Consider the following 13,132-nt stretch of genomic DNA (forward strand, 5'->3'; position numbering starts at 1 on the left):
TTCTCCTTGAAGAGGTCCTTTACATCTCTTGTAAGTTGGATTCCTAGGTATTTTATTCTCTTTGAAGCTATTGTGAATGGGAGTTCACTCATGATTTTTCTCTGTTTGTCTGTTACTGGTGTATAAGAATGCTTGTGATTTTTGCACATTTATTTTGTATGCTGAGACTTTGCTGAAGTTGCTTATCAGCTTAAGGAGATTTTGGTCTGAGACGATGGGGTTTTCTAAATATACCATCATGTCATCTATAAACAGGGACAATTTGACTTCTTCTTTTCCTAACTGAATACCCTTGATTTCTTTCTCTTGCCTGATTGACCTAGCCAGAACTTCCAACACTATGTTGAATAGGAGTGGTGAGAGAGGGCATCCCTGTCTTGTGCCAGTTTTCAAAGGGAATGCTTCCAGTTTTTGCCCATTCGGTATGATATTGGCTGTGGGTTTGTCATAAATAGCTCTTATTATTTTGAGATATGTTCCATCAATACTGAATTTATTGAGCATTTTTAGCATGAAGGGCTGTTGAATTTTGTCAAAGGCCTTTTCTGCATCTATTGAGATAATCATGTGGTTTTTGTCTTTGGTTCTGTTTATATGCTGGATTACACTTATTGATTTGCATATGTTGAACCAGGCTTGCATCCCAGGGATGAACCCACTTGATCATGGTGGATAAGCTTTTTGATGTGTTGCTGGATCCGGTTTGCCAGTATTTTACTGAGGATTTTTGCATTGATGTTCATCAGGTATATTCTAAAATTCTCTTGTTTTGTTGTATCTCTGCCAGGCTTTGGTATCAGGATGATGTTGGCCTCATAAAATGAGTTAGGAAGGATTGCTTCTTTTTCTATTGATTGTAATAGTTTCAGAAGGAATGGTACCAGCTCCTCCTTGTACCTCTGGTAGAATTCGGCTGTGAATCTGTCTGGTCCTGGACTTTTTTGGTTGGTAGGCTATTAATTATTGCCTCAATTTCAGAGCCTGCTATTGATCTGTTCAGGGATTCAACTTCTTCCTGATTTAGTCTTGGGAGAGTGTAAGTGTTCAGGAAATTATCCATTTCTTCCAGGTTTTCTAGTTTATTTGCGTAGAGGTGTTTATAGTATTCTCTGATGGTAGTTTGTATTTCTATGGGATTGGTGGTGATATCCCCTTTATCATTTTTGATTGCGTCTATTTGATTCTTCTGTCTTTTCTTCTTTATTAGTCTTGCTAGCGGTCTATCAATTTTGTTGATCTTTTCAAAAAACCAGCTCCCAGATTCGTTGATTTTTTGGAGGGTTTTTTGTATCTCTATCTCCTTCAGTTCTGCTCTGATCTTAGTTATTTCTTGCCTTCTGCTAGCTTTTGAATGTGTTTGCTCTTGCTTCTCTAGTTGTTTTAATTGTGATTTTAGGGTGTCAATTTTAGATCTTTCTTGCTTTCTCTTGTGGGCATTTAGTGCTATAAATTTCCCTCTACACACTGCTTTAAATGTGTCCCAGAGATTCTAGTTTGTCGTATCTTTGATGTCATTGGTTTCAAAGAACATCTTTATTTCTGCCTTCATTTTGTTATGCACCCAGTAGTCATTCAGGAGCAGATTGTTCAGTTTCCATGTAGTCGAGTGGTTTTGATTGAATTTCTTAGTCCTGAGTTCTAGTTTGATTGCACTGTGGTCTGAGAGACAGTTTGTTATAATTTCTGTTCTTTTACATTTGCTGAGGTGTGCTTTACTCCAACTATGTGGCCAATTTTGGAATAAGTGCGATGTGATGCTGAGAAGATTGTATATTCTGGTGATTTGGGGTGGAGAGTTCTGTAGATGTCTATTAGTTCTGCTTGGTGCAGAGTTGAGTTCAATTCCTGGATATCCTTGTTAACTTTCTGTCTCGTTGATCTGTCTAATGTTGATAGTGGGGTGTTAAAGTCTCCCATTATTATTGTATGGGAGTCTAAGTCTCTTTGTAAGTCTCTAAGGACATGCTTTATGAATCTGGGTGCTCCTGTATTGGGTGCATATATATTTAGGATAGTTAGCTCTTCCTGATGAATTGATCCCTTTACTGTTATGTAATGGCCTTCTTTGTCTCTTTTGATATTTGATGGTTTAAAGTCTGTTTTATCAGAGACTAGGATTGCAACCCCTGCTTTTTCTTGTTTTCCATTTGCTTGGTAGATCTTCCTCCATCCCTTTATTTTGAGCCTATGTGTGTCTCTGCATGTGAGATGGATCTCCTGAATACAGCAAACTGATGGGTCTTGACTCTTTATCCAGTTTGCCAGTCTGTGTCTTTTAATTGGACCATTTAGTCCATTTACATTTAAGGTTAATATTGTTATGTGTGAACTTGATCCTGCCATTATGATATTAGCTGGTTATTTTGCTTGCTAGTTGATGCAGTTTCTTCCTAGCATAGATGGACTTTACATTTTGACATGTTTTTGCAATGGTTGGTACCTGTTGTTCCTTTCCATGTTTAGTGCTTCCTTCAGGATCTCTTGTAGGGCAGGTCTGGTGATGACAAAATCTCTAAGCATTTGCTCGTCTATAAAGGATTTTATGTCTCCTTCACTTATGAAATTTAGTTTGGCTGGATATGAAATTCTGGGTTGAAAATTCTTTTCTTTAAGAATGTTGAATACTGGCCCCCACTCTCTTCTGGCTTGGAGCGTTTCTGCCAAGAAATCTGCTGTTAGTCTGATGGGCTTCCCTTTCTGTGTAACCTGACCTTTCTCTCTGGCTGCCCTTCAGATTTTTTCCTTCATTTCAACTTTGGTGAATCTGACAATTATGTGTCTTGGAGTTGCTCTTCTCGAGGAGTATCTTTGTGCTGTTCTCTGTATTTCCTGAATCTGAATGTTGGCCTGCCTTACTAGGTTGGGGAAGTTCTCCTGGATGATATCCTGCAGAATGTATTCCAACTTGGTTCCATTTTTCCCATCACTTTCAGACAAACCAATCAGACGTAGATTTGGTCTTTTCACATAATTCCATATTTCTTGGAGGCTTTGTTCATTTCTTTTTACTCTGTTTTCTCTACACTTCTCTTCTTGCTTCATTTCCTTCATTTGATCTTCAATTGATGATACTCTTTCTTCCAGTTGATCAAGTCAGTTACTGAAGCTTGTGCATTTTTTACGTAGTTCTTGTGTTATGGTTTTCATCTCTATCAGTTCTTTTAAGGACTTCTCTACATTGGTTATGCTAGTTAGCCATTTGTCAAGTATTTTTTCAAGGATTTTAGTTTCTTTGCGCTGGTTACATAGTTCCTCCTTTAGCTCTGAGAAGTTTGTTTGACTGAAGGCTTCTTCTCTCAACTCGTCAAAGTCATTCTCCATCCAGTTTTGTTCTGTTGCTGGCAATGAGCTGTGTTCCTTTGGAGGGAGAGATGTGCTCTGATTTTTTGAATTTCCAGCTTTTCTTCATTGCTTTTTCCCATCTTTGTGGTTTTATCTGCCTTTGGTCTTTAATGATGGTGACGTACTGATGGGGTTTGTGGTGTGGGTGTCCTTTCTGTTTGTTAGTTTTCCTTCTAACAGTCAGGACCCTCAGCTGCAGGTCTGTTGGAGTTTGCTTGAGGTCCACTCCAGATCTTGTTTGCCTGGGTATCAGCAGTGGAGGCTGCAGAAGATAGAATATTGTAGAACAGTGAGTGTTGTTGTCTGATTCTTGCTCTGGAAGCTTCGTCTCTGGGGTTTACCCAGCTGTGTGAGGTGTGAGGTGTCAGTCTGCTCCTAGTGGGGGATGTCTCCCAGTTAGGCTACTCAGGGGTCAGGGACCCACTTGAGCAGGCAGTCTGTCCATTCTCAAATCTCAACCTCTGTGCTGGGCGATCTGCTGCCTCTCTTCAAAGTTGTCAGACAGAGACATTTACCTCTGCCAAGGTTTCTGCTGCTTTTTGTTTAGCTATGCCCTGTCCCCAGAGGTGGAGTCTACAGAGGCAGGCAGACCTCCTTGAGCTGTGGTGGGCTTCACCCAATTTCAGCTTCCCAGTGGCTTCGTTTACCTACTTAAGCCTCAGCAATGGTGGGCGCCCCTCCCCCAGCCTCACTGCTGTCTTGCAGTTAGATCTCCAACTGCTGTGCTAGCAATGAGGGTGGCTCCGTGGATGTGGGACCCTCAGGCCAGGTGTGGGATATAATCTCCTTGTGTGCCGTTTGCTAAGACGCTTGGTAAAGCGCAGTATTAGGGTGGGAGTTACCCAATTTTCCAGGTGTTGAATGTCTCAATTTCCTTTGGCTAGGAAAGGGAATTCCCTTCCCCCTTGCCCTTCCCTGGTGAGGTGATACCTCGCCCTGCTTCAGCTCTCGCTGGTCAGGCTGCACCCACGGACCAGCCCCAACTGTCCAACATGCCCCAGTGAGATGAACCCGGTACCTCAGTTGAACATGCAGAAATCACTTGACTGCTGTGCTGCTCATGCTGGGAGCTGGAGGCTGGAGCTGTTCCTATTCAGCCATCTTGGGTGCGCCCAGATCAAATTGTTTTTACATTTTTCTCGAAACCACTTGATTTCCTTAATGAAAATTATTTCAATTATTATGTGAATAGTTTATTCTATAAGGAAAACAAGAAAGCTTGTAAACGTGGGTAAGTTAATTCTGTGTATAGCAAGAGTCAGCTGAAAAGGCATTGGTCCAAGGTTAAGTCAACTGTGGAAATCTCAGGAAAGTTGAATATTTAAAGCAAAATGTTGTGTATGTTCCTTCTTATTTACCAGGATTTATACTCTATCTCCTCCAAGAGAGGCTCAAATAGAGATTAGGGTGCAGAGAAAAAGTAATAATTACATGAAAAGGCAATGAAATGATGGAAAACAGTTCTCTAACCTTCCATTTAAAACACTTATATTTACAGCCTATAGACAAAAAATTCCCAAAACACGAGCATTGGATGAATCTTATAAGAGCAGCAGCCTGTCTTTTGAGAGAATGTTGCCATCAACATCAGCTTGCCCCCTCTAATTAGCACCTAACTTTGTAATGTGTTCAGCTTTTTCCCCTCACAAAAGCTTATTGATTTTGTCAAAAATGCCATTATTTCAGAAAAAAGAAGAATATCAGATATTGAACCAATATAAACATTCATACAACTGGTTACTTGTTTATTCCAGTCCGCGCTCTCCGGTTATTGGGATTTGGCTGCAATTGTGAGAAACTGAATATAAAGGAAGAGGAGGCATCAATACCTATTGCACAAGCAGTTTCTTCCAATCTCGTCACTAGCAAATTGAGGGGAAAAAATAAAAATGAAAGACACCATTTCTGTAATAAGAATGTGGATTTTGAATTTAAATTCATCCATTGGAGGAGGAATAGTTGGCTTGAGAAGAGATGGAGAGTAAAGTGGAAGTACATTCTTCAGTTCAATGAGAATACTACAAAGCCCACAGGTTTTTATAGAAAAAAAAAAAAAACCCAACAGAATAAAGAGCAGATAAGAGATAGTATGTTCTTTATTTAATAGGCCAGGAAGCAGAGCAGCAATTGATACATATATTCATAATTGTCTCTTTGCTATTTGACTTTAGGATATCTGTCCACAGCCTATCTTTCCCTACTGTTACCCTCTTCCCTGATACACCTGTGTGTGCTAAGAACATTGTTCTACTTGATTCCACAAACATGCCACCTGGTTTGATTTCTTAAGCTTTGCATATGTGATTCTCCATCCCACTGTTTCTACTTGCCCATCTCCAAGTCATACTTGAAGGGTTGGTTGAAATATCACTCTTCTGTGAAGTTTTTCAGATACCTTTCGACAGAAATAATTTCATGTAATCTGTGATCCCCACCATGATTTAAATATATATATATTTAAAGACACTCATCAAATTGTAGCTAGATATTTGTGCCTATCCTTTCCACTATACTGTGAACCTTCTGAGAACATGCAAGTATGTTAATTAACTCCTTTTCATAAAGTGCTGGGTACAAAGTAGGGAACTAACTTCCTTATCTTCCATTTTCTTTCTGTCTATACATGGCAGGATGGGATTTTTCTCCCCTATCTTCTTGGTGGTAAGAAGATCTTTGTTAGTTGCAGTAAATAAACAATGACTTTGCATAACACGCATTCAACTCAAGTTGTAAGAGTCATTCAGTATTAGCAAGATAAAGATTTATCTCGTTGAACTCTAAAAGATATAAAGAAACTAAGCTTTCGCACACAGTGAACTGTGGGATTCCTCCTCTACCTGACAAAAACAGAGCCTTGAATGGCATTCATGGAGTCAAGGACATTGCAAAATATCTCCAAGATGGAAATGAGATAAAGATGGATCTTGGGGAGTTGAAGAAAATGAAAAAGATCAAGGAAAAGCAGGAACTCCTGGAATTTCTTCTGAGGAGACCCCCATATGGAGGGAAAGATGATTCAGAGGAAAGACCAAACAGATCTTTTATACCATCCTCAGGACTTTGTGTGTTGATGGTCATCTACAGGGTGGATTGTTTTCTTTGGAAATGAGCTAGCTATGCTTTACATGGGAGTCTCCCTCTCTGGTGCCCTTTCCTCTTCTTTCTACCACCCCATCATACCAAGATCCCAGCTTTGTCTTTTCCATTCCTCTCCTCTCCCCTAGGGTCCAACTACATCTTCAAGGCTCAACTCTGACTTGGTGGAGGAAGAATACCACTGTGCTTTAATAAGTAAGCATAAGTCCAGCTGGTGTGGACCGATATCCTCGCTCAGCTGCTCCATATCCCTGACACTAGAAAAAGAGACAAGCTATCAGTCCAGGGAGAAAAGGCCTTGGAGTCAAAAAGCAATTTGAGTTATAGAAAATATAGTACTGTTTCTTGCACACTTGTGTTGGTGGACCATGATTCATACTTGCTAGCTTTGTACATTTTTATTTTTTTCATTATATACATATTAAGAATATAGAAAAGCATAAAAATGCCACCAATAGTTCTAACATTATTTTATCCAATTTTTGATGTACAAAAAGTAAATAAATGGGACCGGGTGCCAGTGGCTTAAGCCTGTAATCCCAGCACTTTGGGAGGCTGAGGTGGGCAGATCACTTAAGGTCAGGAGTTCGAGACCAGCCTGGCCAACATGGAGAAATCCTGTCTCTACTAAAAATACAAAATTAGTCGGGCGTGGTGGTGCATGCCTATAATCCCAATTACTCGGGAGGCTTAGGCAGGAGAATCTCTTGAACCTGGCAGGTGAAAGTTGCGGTGAGCCAAGATTGCGCCATTGCACTCCAGCCTGGGCAACAAGAGCAAAACTCCATCTCAAAAATAAATAAGTAAGTAAATAAATAAATAAATAAATAAATAAAATAAATAAATGGACATTTCTTTCCTCTACTCATACCCTCAATTCATAACACCTTGCCATCCAATCCATAATTCTTTTTAATCTACTTAAATATAGAAATGATATAATATGTTTATTTACTTCTGTAACTGAACAATTTAAAAATATTATTTAAGTACCATGAGTATGGGGTACTAAAGTGGGCTGCAGGAAGTGCGTGTGTGTTTGTGTGTCTAAAGGTAAACTTAATTCTTACCCTTGAGGAACTGATTAAATTGATTAACTACGTGTCAGAAATACAGAAATGAAAAAGATGAAAATATTCTAAAAAGAAATACATGACTACACATAAACAGGTTAGCCTAAACAGAATTATTTCTTAAAAATAGGTTAAGTTTTGGGGATAATAAATTATCTTTTTTTCAAGGAATGAGATCATGTCCTTTGCAGGGACATGGATGAAGCTGGAAGCCATTATCCTCAGCAAACTAACACAGGAACAGAAAACCAAACACCACATGCTTTCACTCATAAGTGGGAGCTGAACAATGAGAACACATGGACGCAGAGAAGGGAATAAGGCACATTGGGGCCTGTCGGGGGTGTCGGGGGAGGGAGAGCATCAGAATAAATGGCTAATGCATGTGGGGCTTAATACCTAGGCGAAGGGTTGATAGGTGCAGCAAACCACCATGGCACATGTTTACCTATGTAACAAACCTGCACGTCCTGCACATGTATCCAGGAACTTAAAATAAAATAAAATTTAAAAAAATTATCTTTTTTTCAAGCCCTCCAGTGACATTTAGTACTTTACTTATTATACCTTTGAAGTGACTGCATTGAGTCATGCACTCAGAAATTGAATCATCTTAGATAGTATATGGCTTTATAAAGAAAATGAAAAATACCGTTTTTTCTAAGGCCAGCTAGAGCAATCACCTCTTATCTTTTTGCCCCAGTCTGCCTTCCAAGAAGTACTGTGTGAGGCCAAGCATGAAGAATGATTGGGAAAAACAAGGCCCTCCATGGTACTGGTGGGAAGTGAGTAAATACAGCAGTCTTTCATTTTATAAAACTAAATAACCTTTCCTTGCTCCCTCATGTTGGTTTAGGCTTGCTTGAGCATGAAAGGGGAATTTTCTTCTTCCTTTCAGAGTAGCATTTATGAACCTCTAAATGGAAGTCCCTCTCTGCTTCTTCACTCAGACGAGGGACCTTGCTCCCATATCCTCAGGGTGTATACTACATGGACCACGGACTACCAAGTGGGAGACACAATCCTATTTCTGGCACTGCCTCCAGACTTGCTGGGTGACCTGATATCAATCACTTACACCTCTCCATTATCCTGACCACAGGACAGCCACTGGAACATTCTCTCCTGTCTCCAATGTCACAGCCAGTCTCTTGCTGTAGGCTGGAGAACAGGACAGAGTTATGTCACTTTCAGGGGAGTCAGGCACTCAAGTGACTCGTTTGCTCTCATATGATTGAATTGCCTTGGAGAAATCTACCGCAGGCTCAGAAGCAGATGGTGCGATTTTTACTTTAACCAATTAAAAACAAAACAAAACAAAACAAAATCCTGAACCCTACAACATCTCCCCAAAACACTGAGGTAAAGTTTTGTAACATTTTAAGAGTTAGACTTTTGCTTCTCCTGGTAATACATTTTTAGTGTGAAATAAGAAAATTTTGGAGATACTTGGAATTATAAAACTTTCTGGTTAGAATACATTTTGGAACTAAGAATCAGCCAAAGAATTTTAACAAGAATATACATTCTCATACCCCAACCAAAATATGTTAATCCAGGAGGCCTAGGCGTCTGCATATTAAGAAAACTCCTCAGAAAATTCTGATGGTCAGTTAAATTTGGCAATGATGCATCAAGTACGCTAAATTAGACCTGATATCTGCTTTCAAGGTATTTGAATATTGCAGAGTTGGGGAAATCACTAGTTAGAGAAAGAGTAAATTCTATTTTGGAGGTGCTTGGGAAATGATCAATTATTATCTCCTTTGATGAAGAACGAAAACACTACTGTGCCTCAATTGCTACTGGTAGGTGATAATATGTATTGGTTGCTCTCTGTGTCACAGATACTCTGTTATGGGGACCAGCTATCCTGGTTTGTCTGGTATTCTTCCAGTTTTAACACTAAAAGTCCTGCATCCAGGGTGGTTGAGCATTGAGGCATTTTTCATACACTGTCCCTGTTAATTCTCAAAATCAAACTAGGAGATAGATCCTCTTACTGACCTCATTTAACATTTCAGAAACTTGAGGTTCAAGTAGATAAATGAGCTTGCCCGAGTTTACTCAGCATGCAAGTTGAGAATTGGGATTAGATTCTAGAAAATTCAACTCAAGAACCCTTTTTCTTAATCACTATTCATTCCCCCATTCCTTTCAAGAGTCATTCTTACATCTTCAGTTAATGGCAGAGTCACCTCTGTTGGTGCAAAAGGGTCCTTTCAAAGGGTCTTATTTGGGGCTTTCTGTTGGGACCTGTTTAATACTGACCTTTCTGGGTGACAAACTTTAGTCTTGCTATCATGCTCTGGGAATTGATACAGGGTCTTCCTCTGGATTTTTTATTCAGCCCATACTTGTTTGTAAAATAAGTATTACATGTAATGGCCTCAAAGGAGAAGATAAGCCACAACGGAGTAACTTGAGGGACTGACGTTGAGGAGGCAGGAGGCGGTTCTGCCTGGCTGTAGACTGCAGGATGTTGGTTTAGAAAGCGTTTCTGGTGTAACTGCGTATGCACTTCAAGGTTAGCTGTTTTATTTATTTTGCTACTGCTGTTATCTGTATTCTTTACCATCTATTAGTAGAACTCTTAGCTTGTCTTCTGTCTTTTCTCTGACCCTTATTGTTCCAAGAAATACTCCAGATAAACTTGAACACTGACTGAATATTTTATGATTAAGGAATTATTGCTACTTTTTGAGATAGGATAATGATCTTGAATACAGGATTCTCTTAGAGATTCATACCAAAATACTTATGGGTGAAATAATTTTCTCTGTGAATTTTCTTTAAAATAATCCAGAGGAGGAAAGGAGAAATAGCCAGGTATGTAGATGAAGCAAGATTTGCTATATATTGATAATTCCTGAAACAGGATGATGGCTATGTGGTGACGTTTTGCTGTTCTTGCTACTTTTGGTTTGTTTAAAATTTTTACAATAAAAAGTAAAAGACAAGTCCCCAAAGGAGGATCAGAGAGGAGTCCTGCTATACCTCTGGGTAATCACATTACATAATGTCACTTCAAGTGTTTTTGCTTTGATGGTCCACTTGAGATATTTTCTTTACTTAATGTGACCTTGCTCATACTGAAGAGACTTTACAAGACATTACATTAAACATGATTTTATTTTTTTTAAAGTCTATCCCATGGACATTTCCTCTGTGTGCAGAAAGTGCCAAGCCCTAGGGAAGGGGTCCGGGATAGGCTCACAGCCTTCATCACTGGCTTCTGGATTAGGACAGTGTTAGGCCAGGATGGGCTTAACTTGAGCCAGATGGGGATGGAGTGGGGTCTAAAAGAAGGGACTTTGCTTCCGGTGTGATTTGATTTTGCTTTTGCTCAGCCTCAGGCAGGACTCCCACATCACATTTCCCATTCCTACCTACGGCTCATCTCATCTCTGCTTAGTAATTTTCTCTTTTTTCCATTTCTTAAAAAGTTCCTTTGCTTCTGGACACCTTATTAAAGCAACTCTCTTCTAGCTGTTAGCGTTAAGAATTTGTCAGCGTTTTCTATTATACACCTCTCTCGGCTGACACTCTATTCTTAATTGGCACTATTGTAGTGGAAAAAAGACAAAAAGCTTTAGTTAATGCTGGGGACCAGACTAGGGTTTCAGTCTTAACACTGTGCATCCTGGATTAGTAGGTTTAAGTTAGTCCTGTAATTTACTTGAATATCTTTTAGTCCCAGGGAACGTCTCTGTTATTTGCAGTGAGTGCTTTGTCTACTCACACTGGGACATTCAATAGTCTTGTCAGAGTTCTCGTCACTGCCTCTTTGGGACAGTGTACACTACAGCAATCACTTTAACAACTGCTTTCTGTGTTAACCAACCAAAGGGAAGTCCCTTTGCTGGGGTGATTAGATTCTTCACCTAAATTCAGCCCAAGCTCAATAGTTTTCCAAACGGGCCAATTCTTGGAAATATTGGAGGAAATACAAATCCTTCCAATTGGTATATTCCACAGGATAGTAACACTATAGAATATACCAACTGGAAGGATTTTTAGAAATTATATTGTCTACTACCTTCATTTTATGGATTGTAAAATAGGCTAGGATATTTGAATGGCTATTCAAAGTCAGAAATCTAGTTAGTACAATACAGTCTCTTGACTTCCATTTAGAAATAGATTCAGCCATTAGTATTTTTAAAATTCACTTTTTAAATAAGGATTTTCATCATAAATTAATGTGGGAGTTGAAAAAAGATATACTTCTTCAATATTTATTTTACCTTAAAACATGTGAAATATCCCTTCATTTGCAGGTATTTTGTGAAAGCTGTCCTAATTGGATAACCATAAGTATCATCTTTAATTTTCACTTTCTTTAAAGGAACTTGAGTGGACTAAAATGTGTAGACATTTGTTAAGCAATCTGACTGCAGAATTCTAAATTTTTAAGACTAACTCTTTTGCCATTTTGTAGTTAATAGCTAACTTAGCAATATTTTTAGCAACTCATCTTTATTGAGTCTTTCCAAAGAATTCAAGCTGCTTCTATAGAAAGAATAAGTTCTTCTCTTTATATGCTCATATTTTATCAGTTACCTTAATATTTAATTAAATTATGGAGTTAAAATTATATGTACCCAGGTGGTGACAGGTTTAGAAACCAGTATTATTGGTTCTTGATAAGCGTGGTAGCTGAGGGACCCAAAAGTGTAGGTGTATACCAGGGAATTACCTATTATCCACAAACAGGCTTTACTCAGTAGGTTTGCAAAAGTAATCGAGAGCTTTAGTATATCTGGCTGGATGGTTATGTGGTGGCCATTTAAAACATCATTTGAAAAATAAGCACTTTTCCTACTGATTTGCTTTGTGGGCTAACGTAGGAGAACTGGTTCCAGCTTCCCCGTCTCCTGGAATCTTTGCTACCTCCCTATTCCTGGTCCTAGGGCACGTGTCCAGGAGCATAGCTTTGTAGAAAGACTGTGGGATTAGCTTACACTTCCTGCTCTGTGAAATCTCTTTCTGCTTTTAAGTACCTGGATATTTCTATTTCTATATTTCAAACTCAGTTATGTATGCATTACTTTTTGGGATCATATTTTATCCAGAACATCTATCTTTCTTTTTGGAAAGGAGAACCCATTCCCATCAGCTTAGTTCAATTGTCAGCAGTCTTCTGGAAGACCTTCCTAGTCCAAGTAATATGGATTCAAGAAGAAAGAGTTGTGACTCTTCTTGTGAAGTGTTGCAGTGGGGTCTTTGTTTTCAAGAAGGCAGACACAGGCTTCCTATCGGGGGAGTCTCCTTTGCTTATGCCCACCCAATATTAGGGGTGTCTTTGCTCTGACGTCCTCCCTAACCCCCCCACATTACTCCCACATTGCCTTGGAAGTAATCCAAGTTATCACTGCTTTTTGTCTCCCTGGAAGCCAAGTTTTAATTCCACTTCCTATTATCCCATCAGTCTGTCTCCTGGACATTCTTCCTTTGATACAGAACTGTCAGGCCCCTTTGTAAAATGTAAACTTATTACAGTCCCTTTACTCACCCCGGCACTAATGTCTTGACTTCAAATAAATGTCCCGAAGCTCTGTTGGCTGGCCTTTACGGAGCAGCACATTTTAAAGTTACTTTCCATCTCCTGTCCTCTTTTA

Source organism: Macaca nemestrina, chromosome 3 (assembly GCF_043159975.1).
Source record: "Macaca nemestrina isolate mMacNem1 chromosome 3, mMacNem.hap1, whole genome shotgun sequence".
NCBI classification, from domain to species: Eukaryota; Metazoa; Chordata; class Mammalia; order Primates; family Cercopithecidae; genus Macaca; species Macaca nemestrina.